This window comes from Cyrtonyx montezumae, unplaced genomic scaffold (genome assembly GCF_038088225.1).
Source record: "Cyrtonyx montezumae isolate F1298 unplaced genomic scaffold, pur_monq_1.0 scaffold_16, whole genome shotgun sequence".
NCBI classification, from domain to species: Eukaryota; Metazoa; Chordata; class Aves; order Galliformes; family Odontophoridae; genus Cyrtonyx; species Cyrtonyx montezumae.
The window spans coordinates 6,834,695-6,856,428 of NW_027071892.1; the positions used below are offsets into that span (position 1 = coordinate 6,834,695).

The 21,734-nt window shown below is 42.3% G+C and overlaps 1 protein-coding gene across 1 annotated transcript in view; it reads right to left on the reverse strand.

Annotated features, from left to right (window-relative positions):
* The window catches only part of CYTH3 (cytohesin 3), a 425,983-nt gene that overhangs the window by 323,510 nt on the left and 80,739 nt on the right, over positions 1-21,734 (reverse strand). The gene's annotated exons all lie outside the window — the stretch shown is intronic.

Sequence of the window (21,734 nt, forward strand, 5' to 3'; positions counted from 1 at the left end):
GTTGATTTAGTATGTGATGAAATGTGCCTAGTCTAGTGTTCTGTTTTAACAGGGCCTAACTATTTAATTGACACCTTACAGTTTGGGTCTGTTACCAACTGACCTGATAATTTGGGCAAGTCATTTACCAATCTGCAAAGTGGAAGAATGTAGTAATTTTGCTAGCAATTGTAAGTTAAGTTTTACTTTGGCTGCTGTGGGATTTGACTGTCTTCTGTGCTCTTATCCTCTTATCCTTGCCTTCTTTTTTAACCCTTGGGCTTTTTTGCGATAGGAGGTTGTGTTGTTTCTTTAATTAGCAAAGGTTGGTTGCCCCAACATCTGCAGCCACAGGAAGCAGAATGGGAGTGGGAGACCCCTCTCTTTACAGGCCACATCAAATGCTTTCCTCCTTGCTCAGCAGTTTCCTCTCCTTGCTAGCAGCCACATTACAGCATCAGGTGAGAGAGGTGACAGGGAGTGAGCTGTCTGTGATTTGCTGCTTTGCTCTCAGGGGAAGGTGAGGGCAGGCCATGTGGAGGCAACAGAAGATCACTTAGCACCCACAGTGCTGCAGCTGGACCCAAGTGCCTGAGCTCAGAGAATCCACAAGGTATGGGTGAAGGGCTGAGCAGAATGCTCAGCAGAAACCTTGCCTAATGCAGTGGTCTTGGCAGTGCTGCCAAGTTGCTCAGATTTACTATGGATTCATTGTTTGGTGACAGAAAATTCTCAGACTGTTCTTAAAAACAAATAAAGCAAAGCCCCCAAACAAAAACATTATCAAGGGGGGAAAACTGATAAATACAGGCCTCAAATTATGAGACTCCAGTCCAAAAGATTTGCTTGCCAACAAGATCCAAATTTGTCTGTAAAGTTTTTCAACTTTATTTAAATCCCATCAATTTCTAGGGTCTGATTCAGAGTTGTGGAGCATTATTTAGTCTCTTTGGCTATTCCCAAGTGCTAAGACACCCTGTGTTTTTTTTCTCTTAGCTTTTTCTTTATCTCATTTTTGAATTGCATCTCCAACCTAAGGTTGCTGTATGCAGCTGTACTTGCTTATTGCACAGTTAATGAGCTGCAGATTGAAACCGTTCTGCTGTTTTCATCCATGTTGGCTTGTATCCAACAACGTTTATCTTCTCCATGTATCCATCTTGCTGCTCTATCAAATTGTAGTCTTGCCATGCAGTCCTCTGCTGGGTTGGATTCTACCAGGAATGGTTTCCCCCCAGGAATGTCCTGGCTTATGACAGGAAGAGCACTACTTCCTGCACTTCAGTGATTGATCGCTTTTATGGCTCCTTGTAAATTGAGGTCATGGTAGTGTTTGAGGGGGGAAAAAAGAAAAATCCATGTTCAGTTCTATGTAACAGGATATCTGGTTAGTAGTTTTCACATACTCTTCTTGCTTTTGGTACAGGATGTACCCAAGGGAAAGATCCTACTCAGTCACTACAGTGACAGCTTCATAAGCTGCTCACGGTTCTAGTGCAGCTGATTAGTTCCATTCTTCCTACTCCTGCATTCAGTCTGAAGGAGCAGATGATGCAGACAAAATGTTTCCTGTATCCTCAGATTTTTGAAAAGTTGCATATGCAAAAATTTCTATGAGAGAAAATGCCATAGTCTGAAACCAGCAAGGATTGCCTTGTTTGGGGATTATGAGAGGACTCAGTTTTCCTCAGAACCTCATATCTCTTGGCAGTGGGCATCAGGATAGGTGATGTCTGCTACAGGGCTTTCTCCAGTTCCCTTTGAGCTTGTGGGTTCAGTTTCAACTCCTAACCCCAAGTCCTGCTTGGGGAATTTAATGTGCTCCTACTCACAGATGCCTTTCTTCTATGGAATTCCTTAATAATGTGGAAACTCACTAAATGCAAATTAACTCCCACTCTCCATGCCACTAGCAAAGCTGCAGCTGGCACACAGAAGCAGCCTTGAAGGGTTCTGCTCCAAATTGCTGGCTGTTTTTCCCACGAAATATTCCTGGAAGAGAATGCATTAACAGTTTCCTGCAAGGGTTTGACTAAATCATTTACCACACGTGGTATCTTTAGCCTTATCTCTTAAAGAAAGTGCTGTAACATCTGGTAAGCTTTTGTTCCTTGCACACAGTGTACTCTTTTGGCTGAAGTTCTTGTTAGTGCCAGCTGAGCTCTTAGTTGTTTGGGAATGGTCTGTGCTTCCTGTAGGTCAGATTGCTGCATGTGCCACAGTGGAGCTCATATACTGGAAGGTCTGACCCTTAGGACAGCTGGTGGCTGCCTGGTACTTTGTACTTTCTGTACTTCTCCTTTGAGGAAGGACAGATGGGACACTGTCACAAATAGATACACAAACTGTTTTGTATTGGTCCACAAACCTTTAAGACAAAGCATGATTTTTCCATCTGGTGCAGATAAATTGCCCAGCAGGCTGTTCAGGAAAATCAGCAGTCTCTGTTATAGATAGGACTGAGACATGAGTGAGAGGCACTGAGATGGGGTGCAGGTTGATGCAGGCTAATTAAGAGAAGGATGTTCTCCCAGAATGATTGGGTCTGAAAGTGAAGTGCACAGAAAGTGAATTAATGTGTTAAGGACTTACAGCTGCCCAGGATAAGGGAAAATGACTGGATTTTCTTTCTTTTTTTTTTTTTCCCCCAAAAATCATATCTGTAATTTAATTCTGCATGTATAAAGCCCTTCCTTTGTTATTTTCAATAAATGAGTACTAAGAGTTTAAAAGGAAAAAGCTGCTTTCAAGCAGAAGTGTTCTTCTGTGTGAGGAAGTCTTAGCAAGCGTGAAGCTATTACTTTTTGGTGCCTACTTCTGGTTCCAGAGTAGAGGCTGGTGTCTGACTGAATGGAGAAGTCCTTGCCTACATGTTCAGGGCTGTAACTAAAGGAGTCCAGCAGCATCAGGTGGTGAGAAGTGTGCAGAGCTGGCTGTGTCCTAGGCTGCAGCAAGCTAATTCCACCTGTAGAGGAGAGCTGACTCCATACTTGTTGCTTGTTTAACAGCAGAGCATGTTCAGCAGATGTCTGTGAGGTAACCTCAGCAGGGTGCTGCATGAAATAGTGCCTTGAGACCTGCTAGCTCAATACACGTTGTCTTGTGACACAGTTCACAGCAAGCCAACGTATTTCAAGAAGGGGGCAAATCTGTCTGCTGAGACTTCACTCTATATCTGAGGCTTATGCTCTTGACCCATTCAGACTGAACAAATTACAACAGTGACAAAAATAAAGTCTGTCTGAAAGATCAACTCATACGGCAAGCATGCCACTCCAAGGGGGTTCGACCAAAAGTATAAAGCTGTAGCCACTATGTTCTTCTTCCATGTCCATTACTTACGTAAATACGTATAAGCATTTATGTTAACTGACACACTGTCTGGTTTCCAACAGAGTTTCTTCACCACTCAGAACATCTCCTTTGCAAACTCTGGTAATTAGAAACATATGTCAATTGGTCATCTCAGTTAGTATTTCAGAAATCAGTGTAATTACATTCTGATATTCAATAATATTTTCTCCACCAGTATCTTTTAAGTACTTCTTACCTAATACTCAGCACAGTTTTAGGGATGAGTATTAAAAAGTGAAATAAAACAAGAAAATGATTATACTAAAATAAATGCAGAAGAATGGGAGTCCTCCTATGACTCAGAGACAGAAGATCTGGCTGAGTACTTCCAAATTAATACCAGCTTTTTCTTCATCTGCAGACCGTATCTAGTAAAAATGCCAAAGTAAGATAGGGGTAATGGCTTTCTGATGGGTGTGTTCTCAAAGCCACTTCTTCCTTATCTGTGCAGTTTATTTTATTTTGTTTTTCATACATTCCTTACTTCCTTCTCATCTCTATTTGTCCTCATCTTGGTGATATTCTCCTTCAGTCCCCTCAAGCTTTTTGCTTTGTTGATGATGCTCCAGACTCAGATCTCCCATTTTCTGTGCTGTCTCTTCAAGCGTTCTCTTTTCTGCTTCTCTGGACCTATATGCTTTTCCTCTGCTCTTAAAATATTAAAGCTGTGTCCTATTAGATATAAGTTTGTAAAAGTACTGTATATTATTTTCATTGACTACGTTCTATAAAAAGCTGCTATAAATATAGCTTTTTCCAAAGGAAGTATAAGCAAGCTAAGAAATTCATATCTATCATATGTGAGTATAAATATCCATCTATATTAAACATGCTCAGGAAGCTGTGATTAGGTCTATTTACCAGATAGGTGATTTCAATTGGTGCTTTACCAGAGCTAGACTTTGTGCAGATGTTCTGCTGAACATGATCTTGATACTAACTGGAGATAGATGTCAGTGAGAGCTAGTGGTACAAGCACCATATTGGCTTCCTTCATCCTAGAGTGAAGGGGCATGATGTCCAACATCTCCATGGTACTGCAGCAGGTTTTCCCCTTCCCTCCAGCACTGCATCCTACTGAGTCTGTCTTTTTTCCCCCACTAATTTTAACTGCCAGTTAAGTGTCATTCCTATGAGAGATCTTCTCAAGCTAGCTAAGCTCAGCACCATGGTTGGTTGGTCTGTTCTTAATTTTCATTTTTAACTTTGGTAATGTTGCATTCTCCTTTTATTACTCTTCTATTTCTGCTTAATCTCTACCTGACCACCTGTCCTGGTCATGATTTAGTATTTATAGTTGTAGTACTGGGGGAGACTTGGAAAGGATAGAGGGTTTGACTGAGAAAACAAACACCTCTGTAGTCAAGAGGAGCTGCAACCCACAGCTGGTGAAGGCTGGTCTGAACAAGCAGTCAGGCAGGATTAACATCCCACAGCATCACCAGTTCATCTTGCCCATCCACTGGTTTGGCTGAATGGCTGCTGAGTGTATCCACCTGGCTGAAGAACTTGCATGGCAGACAGAATGGGTGTGCATGAGCTACAGTCCAAAGTAGGGAACAAAAATGAGCGAGAATGGCTCAAGTTCTCCTGGGCTCTGCACTACAACACAGCAACAATATATTTCTGTGTATTTCTGGTAATAGATCTTGAAGGAAATTCTCTTTTAACAATGAACAAAATATTTCCTTCTTCCTATTCACAACTAACTCTTAAGCATGTGGAACCTTTGGACCTTATTATGTGTTCCTCAGATGTGTATTGTGTTTATAGCCATTGCCAATTCCTATCATTTCTATTGCAACATCAAAGTATCCTGTCAGGAAATGGCTTCAGAAGAGCAATGCTATCTTTTGCCACTTCTTATCATATCGAGTCAGTATCACAGAGGGGTTTTTTTTTTCCAGGTTAGTTCTTTTTGATCATAAAGCAAACTCTTTTTCAGTTACTGACTAGTTCTGGTACATAGGTGCTTAACCTCCACTTTTTGACCAGTGACTATACAGATCCTCAGGATTGAGTGAGGGTAACCTGCAAGTGGTGATTAGAATAGAGACTCTGAATGTATGAATGAAGAAAGGCAAACATAAGTCAGAATGCACCTGCACTAAGGTTCAAAAGTAGTTTACATTTACTCAGAATGCTTGGACGTCACATAGAGTTGTTCAGTGAATTTTGGACATGGTCTGAAAACACTGAAGTGTGGGGAGATCTGGACCCAAGTCCTGGATAAAGGCTTCAGCTTAGAATCAATATCTAAAAAACTTCCATCAGGAAGAATTTCAGTTTTACCCTGGTCAGGCTAGACTGTGGAATACTGGGAAATGTTTTGTTTCTGTGTTGTATTTGTCTCCCAGCAGGGTGAACAGTGTTTGTGTCAATCAGTGGTCCTCACAGTTGCTGGCTGAGGTGGTTTCTGAGTCCTGTGCTTTGCAGAAATTGACACTGACAGTGATGCTCGTTTAGTTTACTGAGTTTTATTGGGGCTATTTTGAGACCATACCAGCCACATACATCTGAGCAAAATCTTTTTCTCACCAGATTGTTTTCAATTAAGCTGTTCTGTCTCTAATGGATTGTGGGCAGTGTAGTGTAATTCTGGTTTGAATGAGCAGACACCCAACTGAGTGACTTATTGCTACACAGATCTCTGGCTTTACATGTATTCTTGACTGTACAATCAGCCTGTATGTGCACTAAAGACAGGTTTGTTTCTTCTTCACCTTGTTCTCAAGCCTCTTGCCTGAACTCTCTCCCATCTTCTTAGCAAATATTTTGAAGTGGCTGCACTTTCCCTGGACTTCACAGCTGGAATACAGCACAAGAGTTCCCTCTGCATGTCAGGCAGCACTGCCCTGCTGTGCAGTGCCACAGCCCTGGCACAGGCTGCCCAGAGGCTGTGGGATCTCCTCCTTGGAGCTCTCCCAAAGCTGCCTGCCTGTTGGGCTGTGCCCTGCTCTGAGTGGCTCTTCTGCAGGGACCCAGGAGTGCCTTCAACCTTGGCTGTGCTGTGACTGTGTAATAAGGAGAGGCCAGAGTGAGTGTACATGGAGGAAAAGATCTTAAAATCCAAGTAGGGTGCTGTAGCTGATGCTGTGCAGCTGCAGCACAGCTCTCACAGCCTTTGCTGAACCATTCCTGTAGAATATGACTGCTCCAGAGGAAAAAGAAAGTCTTGGCACTGCTCCTCCTCCTGAGATCAGCTGTAGTTTTCCCTTCCAGAGGCAGAGCTGTGTTTGAAACCTGCCACCAGCCTCTCATCAGGCTTTGGTTGTGTTGACATCACATTAACCCACTTATTAAATCCTCAGATGTCCCACCAAGGATGCATTTCAGTGGGGTTTGAGACCTTCCTTGCACACGAAGTTGTCTTAAGGACTCTTTGCTGCAGATTTTGAAGGAGAGCTAGGGAGTGGTGGGGAAAGTTTTGGGGCATCTGGTGGTACTGAAGGCTGCCTCTTGGCTGAACTGAACATTGAGAGTGGTGACAGGTTTTGCTGTTTATTTTTTTTAGCTCTGCTTATAAACCCAGTTTTCTCTATACAGCAGTAGAAGTCTCAGGGGGAAAAGGAAAGGAAAATTACAACAATTTCCTGTTAGAAATCTAAGATTACCCAGAATAGCTTAATCCACAATGTGTTGTGGCTGAGTTTCTTGAAGGAAAGTTTTGTATCTTTTGAATTTCTAATGTAATCAAAAATCCCATCTTCAGCTGCCACTTCTGCTCTTGCTGGATCGCTCTATGATTATGGCAGATCACTCACACAAAACTTACGAAGAAACTTAAGGAAACAGCCCCTGCTTTTTGGTGGTGAGGAAAAAGGAAACGCTTTGCAGGGTGCCTCTTGTCTGATGGACAAAGGGACAGTGAGCTGCATTTGTACTGCTGTGCTGCAGTGTACCACAATGCCATTGCCTGACCCATACCATAAATATACAGGTAATATTTCAAAAACAGATGAGCCAAACTTTTTTTATTTTTTAGGTGCCCCAAATGAAGTGCTGCAGCTTGCCTCCCTGCAACCCTTTGCCCACACTTTCCTGTCCTGCAGCTCTGTCACTCTATTTCTAAGAATACAGCCTTTCCAGCTTTTCTAGGTGCCGCTCACAATGCCAACACTTTACAAGCTTTGTGCTTGAAGCAGCCTGGCTTCCCTCTGAGGTCATTTGGTATGTTGGGCTGTTTGGATTATAGGAAGTGTTGGCCATAGCACGTTCATTTCCAGCCCATGGCTCTTTGGGTTTGTGCCGTGCGCCTCCAGGGAAGGATGCAACCTGCTTCCTGCAGCACAGTTGCCCCAGAGCTGCAGTGGGTGACACTCTGGCACTGTACTCTGAGAAAATGTGTTAAACTATGTCCAGAGTTTTGCAGTGTTGGCTCTTCCTCTCAAACCTGATGCTTCCAGGGGGGGAAGCTGGGGGTGTTTCTTGAGACCTCTCATTTATCCATCTCGATGACAGGTTTCGTAAAAAAGAAGTAGGTTTACTATAACCCATTTACAAGCCTGCTAGTAGCAAAACAGAAATTGAAATTACACATGCAGCGCTCCTAATATAAGACCTTTGAGGTTATTTTCTTTTAATTAAAGGGCTGACAGGAACAAAATCCACTGACTCAAAAGTTCTTTGATAATTTCATGTCTCTAATGTGAAGAAATTAAAAAACAAACAAACAAAAAACCCAACGTTTGAGTATTCTTAATCTTGCCACTGAGGTATCACCTGATGAAAACCCAGTGTTGATCTAAACCAGTGTTTTGACTAAACAGTGAGATGCTAGAAAAAGATGTCTCCTTTACTGGAAACTCTTCTTCCAAGGGCTATTTCTGCTGCAGAGGCTCCGAGCAGCTGCTGCACAATAGGATGTGATTATCTGAAAGCTGTACCTTGGGGTAAAAGGAAGACTATTGATTTTCTTTTTGTAGAGTTACTGAAAACCAGGAGGAGAGGGATTGTTAAGTTCCAGGTAAAGTAACACAGAGATAATGATGACTGCAAGTGGATGGGCAGCCAAAACGTCTGGGTGCCTTTAAAGCTGCATAATTCTGTACCAGCAAACTTCGGGGAAACAGGCAGGTTTGTTTTCCAGGAAGAGGTAATAATGTAGAAACCTCTTTCTTGTGGCTTTCTTTAATCACATGGAGGGGTGGTGTTAAAAGCCAAGTGCGCACACAGAGACGCTGTGTGAGAGAACTACAAAAGCACAACACATCCCAGGCTGGGCTCACTGAGCGGGTGCTTTACTGAAAGTTACAGTTATCTCTGTTGAGCTGACCTCCTGTATCTCTTCTAAAAGCAGCTACTTAGCAGCCTTGGCTGTTACAGTACTATCAGCATGGAGAGAGGGTGTTGCATAGAAGTGTCATGTTGCGTGTTTCTATTCAAATGTTTTTGAGTGTGTTGGACAATAGCTGTGAAATCCAATTAAAATATTTTCATGAGCTGATCAGTCACATATCCAGAGCTTTGCTGGGAACATTTTGCTGATGTATGGTAGTATCCTATTTCATTCAGACTTGTAGGTCAGTGCCTGTTTTCTCATACAGATTATGCTGTCATTTTTTTGCACACATCTGGGCACAAATAAATCTTTGCCTTATATCCCTTTTTGTGTGTCCTGAGAATGCTGAGGTTTTTGCTGCTCTGGGTGGCAGATTTGGAGCACCCTTGCAAAGCACAGACGTACCAGGTCCTGCTAAAAACAGACCACAGAGATGCACATACAATCCTGGAAAGGATTTTTGTATCAAAGGTGTGTGTCATTATACAGTGGAAAAGTGAATTTACCCTTTCCCAGCCCTACAAGATCTCATTTGGTTGCATTGAGATGAGGCAAGACCATCTTGTGAGAGAGTGCAGTTGTTGAGTTGGGGCAGAGCTAACTGGGTAAATGTAGCCCCATTTCCCCCTTCATTAAATCTCTGCTATCTTCATCACCCAGGAGGAGTAACCACAGCACAGCAGAAGTGGGCAGCCAGCCTCAGCCCACACCTCACTGCTGCTCCCCTGCCCGAGGAAGATGTTCCCTGTTGAGATCATAGAACCACAGAGATGCTCACTGCTGCCCTGGGCTTCCTCTTGCTGACACACTGATCTCCGGTATGATCCAAAGGTAAAGTAGTAAAAAGTTTTTAGAAAAAGCAAGATGGAAGGGTTTAGCAGCTCCTATGCAAGAAAATAAGAGCATGCTGGCCTTAAGGCTGCTCCTCTGTTCAGGGAATTACAAACAGGCAGATTGCAATAATCACCTTCCTTCTATAGTAACCAACCACGTTTTCTGTGAAGATGATTTTGGATTCCAGTAAGTTTAAAAAAAAAAGTTGGTTCCCCCCACCCTTCCTTCTCTTCCCATTTTTCCAAGAACTCAGTATTGACTCGTGTGCCCGCAATGTACCATTCACTGGAGCAATGTACTGTTCACTGAAGTCACCCAGAGTGTTTAGAGTCATGAGAAGGAAGCCTTGTGGCAGTCCCTATATGTACCTGTTGTTGGTCCTGAGCCTTTGCTTCTTTGCAGGCTCAGCAAAGGCTCTGCTGTTCTTTTCCTGCTCTGAGGTTCAAATCTCCACAGCTCAGTTTCTTTCCCTCTGTTGCCATTGCCCTTGCATGGGATCCTTGTGCTCTTGCTCAGCTGGTGTCTTTCCTCTGAGGAGAGCCCAGTTTCTTAGAAGAAATCTGCTCCCTACCAATGGTAGCCCATTCAGACTGACCCAATGCAGAAGGCTAGTGAATTCATAGTTGTAGATGTCATTACACAAATAAAATAGGATGGTTTTCTCTAGCCAGTTGTTTTTCGTGCAAGAGAAGTGCTTCAGTAAAAAAACTCAAACTTTTCCGTGATCTCTTTTGAATTTGGTTTTGCAGTAGCTGTCAAACTTCTGCAACAACTTCTATGGGAATTTTGCCTAACAAAGACTAGGGAAAACTGAGGCCTTAATTCTGAATTGCTTATTTATGCAGTTCACTGTAAATCTGAAATGTTCTTAGATTAGTCAGTGGCATGCTTTCTTTCTCCCAGTTTTTTATTTTATTCCATAAGTAACCAGCTTTAATTGCATCTATTTCTGTTCTTTAAAAAAAAAAAATTTCCAATGAAGTTAATTTTAGCATATAATTTAACTTTCTCTCCCTTAACTCTCCAGGAAGGTAAGTTTTGCACTCATCTCTTTCTTTGGCAGACTTCTATTGGCAGAAAGGCTGTTCCCTTTATGTGAATATTAACAGAAGCAGTCACGGTACATGTTCATTTGTGGTTCCTATCTGACGCATTACTAATAGACTCCAATTTCTCTCAAATATTGAGTATACGCTGTCAGTTCAGCATTTAATTTCCAATTTGATCCTGCCAAACTCAACAGTACACTCCTGCAACAGACATTCAATGGCTCTGATGCAGATTGGGAATTTTGTCTTCTACTGACATTCTGCATGACTGATTTGCTGGATCTGGCAAACAAACAGGAGATGTTACTTCCCAGAAGCTCTCAGTGTTCTTTAATACACAAAGGAGTTTCTTATGTGCAGCAGTATGGAGGTTAACAGAAGTAACAGAACAACCAATTGTACTAAAATGTTGAAAGATTATAATCTATCCCAGCCACATATTCCTGCTCTAGTTTAGCACTGTTTCTGACATTTCTTGGATGCTTCTTTCAGCCATTTTAGCTCCCTAATTTGAAATTGCTGGATTTCTTTTATCTCGAATTAGCGGATCGTCCTGGCTCTGAAATGGTTTGAGAGCCAATACAAAGAATGAGGTGGGATTCAGTGACTCAGGATGGGGAAAGGAAAAGGCCAAGCTGAGGAGAGAAGTCGCTGATTGTGTCAGATATCTGCAGTGCATTTTCACACCTCACATGAGTAATGCATCTTCCATATCACCATCTTATGGAAAAGCATGGAAATTCCAAATAGCAAAACAATAGTGAGTGAATGTGCACCACCTGACTAATGGCAAATGTTTTTTTCATTACTTTCAAACAGCCTCAGTGATCCCCATGTACCTGAGTACCCTTGCCTCACCAGATCTGGAAAACATCATCAGTACATCACATGTTGGTGTTTGCAGAGCACACCACGCGTACCTCCTCCTGTTTGTTTTCTTCTGCTCGCTGGCAGTGACATGAGTGCCTGGGACTCCTGCTGTCAGAAGTTACATCCCTGGCAGGCAGATTCAGGTTCGTCAGTGAGTAGCTGGGTGGTTGCCTTTGGACCATTACCAAACCAAAATGACTAATGCCTGCTAGGAGCTGGGGTATGCTGCATCAGAGCCAGCTCCTCCTGTGCTGCAGAACTTCCCACAGGTGCCCATAGAGGCGCAGGGTGAAGAAGGCTTCCTAGTTCTGTCCCCTGCTGTCATCCACCTCTGCAGGTCCATATTTGCCCCCTGCTCCTCTGACAGGGCAGAATTCACAACTTGTGTCACAACTATTTCAGAAATTCCACAGTAAGGGACATAGGGAAATGCTACAATATCTTTTCCTTATGGATTTCTCCTTGGAAATGGTAGGGAAATCCCCTACTTCTTACAGGCAAGGGCACAGCTCCTCCAGCTTCTCCAGCTGTTGAAGCATGAAAGAATTATGACAGCTGTCCTCATCTCTCTGCTCTTTATCTTGTTTACTTGCTGCCTGATTGCAATGCAGCAGTTTTACAATGCATCTGAAACCAGTAGAGTTCTTTTAAAGGGGGTTCCCATCCCACAGATTGTGTGCAATTGTGGATAAAACCTCCTTAAGTGTTACTGGAGTGGAGAAGAAGAGGGAAAAGGTTTGTGACATGATTTCCTTTTGTTGCCACTGTAGAAAGTTCTCTGTAAAGCCTGGATTATATAAAGAAACTGAGCCTCTTTCCATAGAAAATGGTATCAAAGTGTTGGTCAAAGTCCAGCTATTAGGTTTATAGGGCTTTAGTAGAATATAATGCAAATGTTTCTCTGGTTTCCTCTTGCTACATCAACAAAAGAGAGCAGTGGTCTTTTATGGAACAAGATGTCCTTCAGGTGTACCCAGTTCTGGCGTTGTGCATTTGTCTGTGTGCTTGCTGGAGAAAAGAGTGTTTCACTATGAAGAACATCTCTATCATTCAGAGCCCAAAGCAGATCAGGTTGTTTGATTACATAAAAAGTACATCTGTAGCCTTGAATGAGACTGCAGAGTTGAAATAAATCTATGTTGAGCAGCATAAATATGTGCTGTTATTTCTATGGTGGATGAATAACCAAGAATTTCAAAAGAGCCTTGTCCTCAGCATGGGAGATTCAATAGGTCTTACTTAAATCATATGTCAGAGCAGCTGACCACATGTTTGTACCTAAGCCTGAAATCTCTTGTGTGTTAGGAAAGGCATATATGGAATAGAGAATGAAAGGACTGCAATTGTGAAACAGGAATGGAACAGGGGAAGGAAAAGCCCTCAGTAAACGCTAACAAAAGCATGTTCAAACAGTACTATTCTCTGGCAAATAATTTTTCAAATGTGAATATCCTGAACCAGATATGGCTACAGTTGTTAGCCATATCCTTTGAGCTTTTTCAAAATTAAGCAAAGAAAAGAGAGAGTTTCTCAACTCTTAAAACCTCTGTTATGTTACTCATATTGTGATCGAAGGAACTAGAATGGAGCTGCTGCACATCTGAGCACTGGCAAGAGCAAGAAATTCAAATTTATCTCTGATGAGGTGGCAAGTAGAAGACTAATATCCTGATGCACAGTCTGATTCTCCTAAATGAGGTCATACACTTTCTGATAGATGCAAACACAAGAGCCTGCAAGGAAGCACTTCTTTCTCATACACACCTGAACTTCCTGTCAGCCACCAACATCCTGTTTCTGCCCTGTCAGAGCCAGTTGTGCACTTTACAGTCAGATCAGACTAGCACAGACCAGGTGGCATTATGAGATGGGCCATTGTACAGTGAGTAAGCCTTTGTACTGAAGTCAAGGCTCATGACTAGGGAGAGCTTACGCTGTGTCAGACTGATGCATGCATGGTCTAGTCCTGCCCTGACTGCCACTATGATCTACAGCAAAACTCTCCCAACTTTGGCAAAACATATTGGTAGAAGTTCACAAAAGCATATGCTTCTTGGAAAATTGTGTCTCCTCGTTGTGTCTGCTCCTGGGAGGTTGTTGCCTCAGGTGTATGGATGGTCTCACTCTGTCAGAGCTTTCCACAATGGAAGTCGTGAGGGTGTTGTTCTATTCAACAAGAAATTATTTTATTCTTACTTATTTTGAAATCAGAGCGATTGCTTCCAACTAGACTCAGTGCTACAAGAGGAAGAGGTTCAAGTCCTTTTCACCTCACTCCAAGGGTTTATAGTGGAGAGGAAGGGGCTCTGCTCTGGGGAGGTGATGCTGGGTCTGTGTGAAAAGCTCAGCTGGGCAGGCATGCAATTCACTGCTAGATTGCTTCCCAAGTCCAAGAAAACCTGTGATTTAGACTTTGCTCCAAAATTACTGCTGGAATTTATGTCATTCACAGTTAAGTCATCATTCTTTCTCCTGTGTACACCTAACTCCGCAGAGGCTGGATTCCTTTTCCTGGACTTGCTCTTGTCAGCTCCATTTCCTAAAGTGAAGTAGAGATCACAAACTGGAGTGTTCCTAGGCAGGGCTAGTGTGTGCAAGTCACAGCTCCAACTTAGTTGCAAGGGATATTTCTTTTTTGCCTACAGCAAAACAAATAAAATCTGACCACATGTGGAATATCAACTAGCTCATCCTCCTCAAAACTCTTAATGTTGAACCATCCAGAACAGAAAACGTGAACTGATTTGTAAAGTTCAGTGAAAAGCTGGTTGTTCTGTTAAAAGCATTAGCAAGTATTGTTTGATAATACTCTTTTCCCCTTCTCTGTGTTCAATTTCCTGGATGACTGTACGTGAAAGAGGAGTGTAGAGGAGTTTGACTGAGTTGTGTTCATTAACTGCCTTCATTCTGGTGTAATGCTACAGTTGTTCTATGGTAAAATGTGCTGTTTGTGCATGCAGCAGGCCACCAGCTGCTCTGTTCAGATTTGTGGGCATTATGTCTCTTTAAAACAGCATTAATAGCAAACAACATTACCACATGCAATTTAGCTGTTTAGGAGTTACCAAGAGAAGATAGTATTTATGCCAGCTTTTTCATGGCAGGTCAATTATTTTGTTAGCATATGCAACAGTGTATTTGTATTGTGCAACTCTTCTTAGGAACTGAACTGTGCTGGAGGACAGGAAATCAGGGGAAGCAGGATGGACTTGAATTAAAAGGAAGGGATTTGTTTTTCTTGCATGTGGGTGCCAGTGCCCATTGAGCTGCAGTGACATACTGTGCAGTATTTGCTTCTCCTTATGCAACCAAGGAAAAGCAGTACCTGCAAGAGTTTGAAGGAAAAGTGAGTGGAGTGCAGTTATGCTGAGCTCGGTTTCTTTTCCCTTATTCTGTTTTGTCATTGTGACATGTGGTCTTTGCAAGTCAAAGCTGTATATTTTGTGAGAATTTTGTGAAGTGCTGTTTTACTGAACCTTCCAAGCTGAACTCTGGCCAAAGCTGTCCTAATCTAAAGGAATAAATGACCATGTAACTCAACAGACACTATTTAAAATTCAGCCACTTCAGTAAATTTTATAGCTGGCAAGACCAAACTACTTTCATAATCTGCCTGCTACATAAAGGCTTTATGACTCAGGCTGGGGAGGTTCATAAATACTTTGCTCTAGATTATTTAAAAAGACACAATGTTATGAAGGTGTTTAATAGGTATCTCTTCCCCCTCCCTTTTTTTTCCTGTGATCAGCACATTATGTTAATTGCAAAACTGTGCACTTAATGTGCTTTAAGCTTGAATAGAAAAGAGTGCATATTTCAGCTCAGGCAGTACAGGTGATTAACACTGACCTGTGCTAAATTCAAGCTTGAAAAATTTGGACCAACGGAAGTATAGTTTATATGGCAGTTAATAAATGGACTTCTCCAAGTCCTCAGGAAGGGCTCAGGCCTTCACCATCATTAGAGGACACTGAGCAGCTTTAGGAGTTTGCTGATTTGTTCGACACGTCTGGATCTCAGAGTACTAATGGCTCTAAACTAACTATGTGGCTATTCTGCACTTGGGACTCCTCTTTCATCGAGGTACTCTCACCAGCTGTAGTCTTTCACCTGTATGCCCTCACAGCTGTTGATCCCTCGGTGCAATTCTTTCAAAACCCAGGTCACGTTTCCTCTGGCTCTCTCAAATGCATCACTTCCTTCCAAAATTTCTCAGCCTTCCAGGATGCTTTCCATTCTCTTCTGATGCATCACAGTCTGCCCACATTTTGCACAAAATTTTCCTTTTGCAAGAAAACTTCTCTTACCCTTAGATTTCAGCTTGCTTCAGTTCCTATTGGCTTCAGCAGATTGAGCTGGGCTCTGTAGGAATTCCTGAAGACCTTTGGTCATACTTGAACCTAGCATTTAAATTCAGCATTCAAGTAGCAGCATTACACATGTGCCCGTGAACTGACTCAAAGGCCATTTACACCAGCGTGGTGTATGCCTTCAGGTCATGTTTCGCACTGCTGTGTTTGTACACAGTGTTGACAGATAACGGTTAGCACACTGTGTGACTGCCACAGGCCTTGATTCAGCAAACAGCTTTTCCTTTTGCTCAGATGAGTTCAGGTCGGGCAGAGGAGCTGTGGTGCTGTAAACTTTTGAGTCACAGTGGTTATTTGTCCCCTGTGGAAGTGTCACTTTTAGCAGCTGTCTGGGTTTGCCATCCTCAAATGTGTTTTGAACAGATGTGCATTCTTTATATAACAGTCTGCTTTAAAACTGTACTGAAATTGCAAAGAAAATGAGATCTGTATGAAAGAATAACATGCATGGCTGAGAAAGCCATCCAGAAGCCCTGCAGCGTGGAGTTCTCACTCAATATATCAGTATAGCTTCACCTCTTGTCCTCATTTGTGTCTTTTAATGCAGATTTGGAAGTCCCCTGCTATTTCAGTATCTATGACTGAATTTGTTGTTGTATTAAACTTGGAAAAGAACGTCTGTGACATGGCATACAGTCGATAGATTGCAGGTATCAGGAAGAAGGATTGCCTGGGTTTTATTAGTTCCACAGTATAATAAAAAGATATACTGTACAAGCTGCAGAATTCACATGAACAACTTCTTCCTCATTAGGCATATTGATTTTAAAAGTAGATATAGAGCACTACTTAGATACTTGTGAAAACAATCATCAAATCCTTCTTGCTTTGTACTTCTGTACCCCAAGGCTGCTCTTAATTATGTCTCTGTATTATGGTCTCAGAGGATTGGAGCTCAATACCTGTTGCACAGGTAGGAGATCAAGGGCACTGGGGAGGTGCATGGACTCAGAGTTGAAATCCAGAGACTGCCATGCTACTGACAGAAAGTTGTGCTTTAGGAAGTTGTGGTTTCAAAAGGGCAGCTGTAGTGGCCAGAAAGTAGACCATACTGATCTGAAAAAAAAAAGGAAAGAAAAAACTTCCCCTAACTGAGTACTCTGTTACTGAAACCCCTGCAGTGGTGCCAAATGGTCCCAAAAGGGAAAAGGTGAGATACATTATGTTACGTGCTGTGAAAGATCGGTCTAATTTATGCATAGTTAACAGCTGTGGTGAGATCATAAGGTGAATTGGTGTGATGTACAGAACAGTGTGCTGGCAGAACCTAGAACGAAAGTAAAGGTTTCTGATGCCTCAAACAGGGCTCTGTCCACCACTCTGAGCTGCCATGTCACCCAAACTACTTACAAATATACATTTTGTAAATGTTATATTAGGCAAGATTAATGACTCATAGAACAAGAGATAGTTTCCCTGTTTGGAGTTCAGAGTTGTTAAGTCTCAGCAGCAGCTCACCCAAAGACTGAATTTCTGTTCTAAACTGTTTTCTATCCCAGTCATGGCTGTGGATAACTGGAGTATCTGTCACACCTCACAGCTTCTGTTGAAAATGAGTAGTTGAAAGTGTATGCAAACGTGGTGTGTAACAGCAAACTGCTGCAAAACGGTTTGTGTGTAAGTCTTGAGATGATTTAGGCATTTCCACCTTCTGGGCTGTTCAGGAATCCCTTGTTAGTGCTAAGATTTCTCTCATTGCGACCTTTATAAAATTACTTTAACTGAATGGAAACATTTCGGCATAACTGATAAATTACAAGAGTGATATTTGTAAGTGCAGTCACACATCTGGACTTTTTTAATTTATGTCTGCAGGGGGGGAGAACTATAGTAAGCTTCTGTGGAGCAGCCAGTCACTTGTACAGCCTTTTAGCAGAGCTCAGCCAGTCAGTTGCTTCTTCTTTATAGCAAGCCATGAGAAAATTTACAGCAGCCAGAAACTCTTGGGGGAAAATGGAAATCACATTAGTTTACCAAATGTAAGCTAGACTGAGAATACTGGAACTGAAATTATTGCCTTTGAGAAAGGCACCATCTACTTTGCATATAATTATACCAATACAGTACATGCCAAGCTTCTGTAGGTGATAGCTATGTGATGTGTTGGACAGCTGTGAACCAAAAGGCTGCTATGGATTAAAGCACCTGCTCTTCAGCTACTGAGCTGTCTTGTCTGGTGGAAGCATCCCTTGGCTGATAGTTGTGTTAAGTCAGTTTGACAAGTATATTCTTCCTGCAAAATCAGAATTCTTCCTGGTCCTCCATTTTTCTTGCCTTTCCACATCAAAAACATCTGTCTTCATCTAAGATAAAACCTTGCACATGGTACATTTAGTCACAGGACAGTGATAGATTTTTCATTCATCATAATTACTGAGTAACCATGCTTTTAGATAGAGGAGGTCCTTGTACTTGAAAAGGGAAATTCCTGTCTCCTAGCTGAGAACAGTTGTTTGAGTTTGCTTTAAGCAGAAGGTAATTGCTATGTTTTGTTTGTAAAGCTTTCATGGCACACTGTTTTACATCTGGCCTTGCAAACAGGAAGAAAACCAGGCTAAACATCCACACAGTCATCTAGGCACCTAACTTAGAGATCTAATTGTTCCACTGGCAATTAAACATTTGCCTTTGAAAGCTTTTGATTTGCAACTGTCAGATGACTAAAGTAGTCATGAACAACTTATCAGGTAAGGGTAGCTGGGAGTCTGAGGGGGACAGAAAACCAAAAATAATCTTTGAAATATTTGTCAAAAATTGTTTCTGAACAGACTGTGTACTAGAATATGTGCTAGGGATCTAGCAAGAAGGTTCACTAGTTTTTACCTGAGGAGTGCAATGAAAGAAGTTAGTAGCCTACACTTTCTGTAGCACGTTTATCTCCCGAATTCGTGCCAGTAATAATGTTATAGACCACCTAAACTACCACCATGACAAGACTCATAGGATACACTGTCTCCTTCCCTGAATCTCTCTAGGTTGCCTGAACAGTGGTGGCTCATGAGCAGCTCAAGGAATAACCAAACAAGACTATTCTACCGTATGTGATGAAATCAGTAAGATTTAGTCAAGTCCTAATCAAGTTAATGGCCTTGAATGGTGCTTCTAAGCATTCAGAGCATCCTTGAAACCTGCTGTATAAGCTGATGTTGGCTTATTCTGTGCACAGAAAGCTGCACAGAGTCCAAAGTGGTTGCTGTTATGCAGGCTTTGTCTCAAAGCTAGGGGAAACTAATAAATGCATTGCTTCACACACTGAATGGAGGATCAGAAGGAGAGCCAAGGACTGAATGAGAGTGCAATAGGAAGGTCTGATCTGAATGAGAGGGTCCAGGAGGTGAATGCATTGTACAGTGGAGGATTAAGTAGAGGTTGGGTGAAGAGTATTGATGGCAGATACGGTCAGCGTGTTGCCCTAGGGGATGATTCTTTCTTGGCTGTTGAAAATAGCATCAGTGCTGACTGCAGCTGAAGCCTCACTTCTTGTAAATGACTTCAATCATAACAGAATTAGTGTGACCACAGCTGCACAGTGGGTGAGGTTACACTTGTCATTGAAGAGGTTCTACTAAGCAGCCAAAAACCCTTCACAGCTGAACTAACCAGACACCTACAGTTCTATTAATTAGCTCCATTCGTTAGCAAATGTTTTACAGCTGCAGCATGGTATGTAAATTAACTTACTCTGAAAGCAAATGTGTGTTTCAGTTTTTAAAAAGCAAGGAAGCCCCAGCCTTGTTGCTACAGAGCTGTACCAGAGCAGGGATGGGGGTGAGTGTCCCAGTGGGATGCAATGGAAGGGGAACCTGGGGCTCCCTGTGGAGTGATACAGCCCTGCTGCAAATGGTGTTATTTCTAATCTGTCCCTTCCCCACTGACTGTAAACATGGCAGTCTCCTTGGAAAACTCGCCTTTGCTCCTGAGCATAGCTCAAATTCTTCTATAGCCCTTCACCAGATTCACTGTTTACTTCATTTCCCAGCCACAGCCAGGAGTGAAAGGGTCAGAGGAAAGAGCTGGGCAGGAAGGGGAGGGACTGCAAGCATCACTTTTCATGTGCTACTTGGCAGAGAGGGCTGAAATCACTGTACTGTTTGTGTTTCCTTTGCTTGAAGGGGTAGAATACAGCTAGAGCACTATCTGACCTTGCTGGTACTTCATTAAGCAGAGAATGAGAGATTTGGCAGCCAGCGCTCTTTCAGAAATCCTCAGGAACTTGACAGAGTTCCTAAATCGGTGCCCACTGGTGAGCAGGTGTTTTAGGAGATTTCTTCCTTAGAGAATGGGTCACAGTGCTGTGAGCAAGGATGTCGTGCTTTGGAGCAGCTTACAGATACCTGCTAGAGAGGATGTGCTTGGCCTCTGTGCTGCATGCTGGACAGCAGCAAAGGAAAGGAAGGGGAAGAACAAAGAGGGGGGTGGAAAGACAGTAGCAGTACAAACATACCTGCCAGCTTTATCTTGTGCTTGCTCTACCACTGATTCTGTCACCTGGGCACAGATTTACTTATACTGAGGCAGGAGTCATTCACTTGGGGCCTGAGGGGTTAAGGACTACAGTATGGAACTGGGAAAAAGAGGACAGGGAGCAGGATAACAATCTCTGCTGTCTGAAAACCGGTTTGGCAGCCTTCACCCTACGGAAACTTTTTTCCAGCTTCTTAAAGTCGTTTGCATTCAGGCAATCTACTTTCATAACTGTTGCATAGTATGGCCTTTATGACTTCTCCAATTTATGTGCTGCTGTGGGGAAACACGGCATTTGGCAACTAATTTCAACTTTAAGCAGTAATAACAGAAATGCAGCCTGACAAGTTTCAGCCAGGGATGGCTGACAAGGAACGGGAAAGATCCAAAAATAAACTTTTAGGGAAGCAGCACAGCAAAGAGTCATATGATGCTGTCTGTGTGGTCTTCAGTTTTCTCTTCTTCACAATGAGCAAAGCACTGTGAGTGATCCTTACTCACACCTGAGCAGGAAACTTTCTTATTCCAAAGAAGCATCACTGACAGAAGAGCTGAGTTTGTAAATTATACTGTACAAATTATTTGGTAAGGCATGCTATGTAACAGACACTCAATGTTTCCTAAAAGCAGCTTTAGCTTTAAAAGGAATGTGAATTACTGTACAGGGAGAGACCTTTTATCTTACAAACTGTAGTGATGACTTCATTTACTGCTTCCAGTTACTGTAAGCACTGCAGATCTGTGCTGATAGAGGACATTTCTGTGAAAGACACTGCGTCTTCTTTGAAGTGATTTGGTTCAGCTGGTTTTCTAAGTCTATTTTTCATGGATTTCAGGAAATGCTTGGGGGAGGGGAGAACTGCTTTGCGATAAAGTGCTATCTCTTCATCATTAAATCACACAGGTCACATTTTGCCAAACCAAGCATTGCAGTCATCCAGTTACAGCTCTGTGGAGGCACTGATTTCACATTTTATAAGCACACAAATGCAGCAGTGCTTTCACCAATTTCCAATATGTGATATTACAAAGAATTCTGATGTATTTCAGCTCTCTGAATGCAGTTTAAGCGCTAGAGTGGCTGCATATCTATAAGATTAGGCTCTGTGGAATAGGATCCTGTCATCAAGAACTAAGTCACAAATTCCTTTCAACAGATCACATCCGTGCCCTCTGGATCACCATGAATGTAAGAAGAGAAACTTTTTGAAGCCTGAATCTCTGCTGTCTTGCACATGTTGACTTACAGAGAACAATCTTTCATCCAGTGCATCATAGCGATATCGTGCTCACCACTGTTTAAAGTGTGTACACACATGGCATTTTGGAACAGTTTTGTTTTTCCTCACTGACGCTGATATGGTTTGTGTCAGACAACCCCCTTTTCTTGCTTAGAGTCTTGTTGCTTTTAATAGATAAAAGGTAAGCCTGCACTAGAGCCATTAGCTCAACCAAGTGTTTCATTTGCCTCTTCAAAACTTACCCACATTGCTCCTGTTCTCATATGTTTAGGACAGAGCTAGATACATCCTA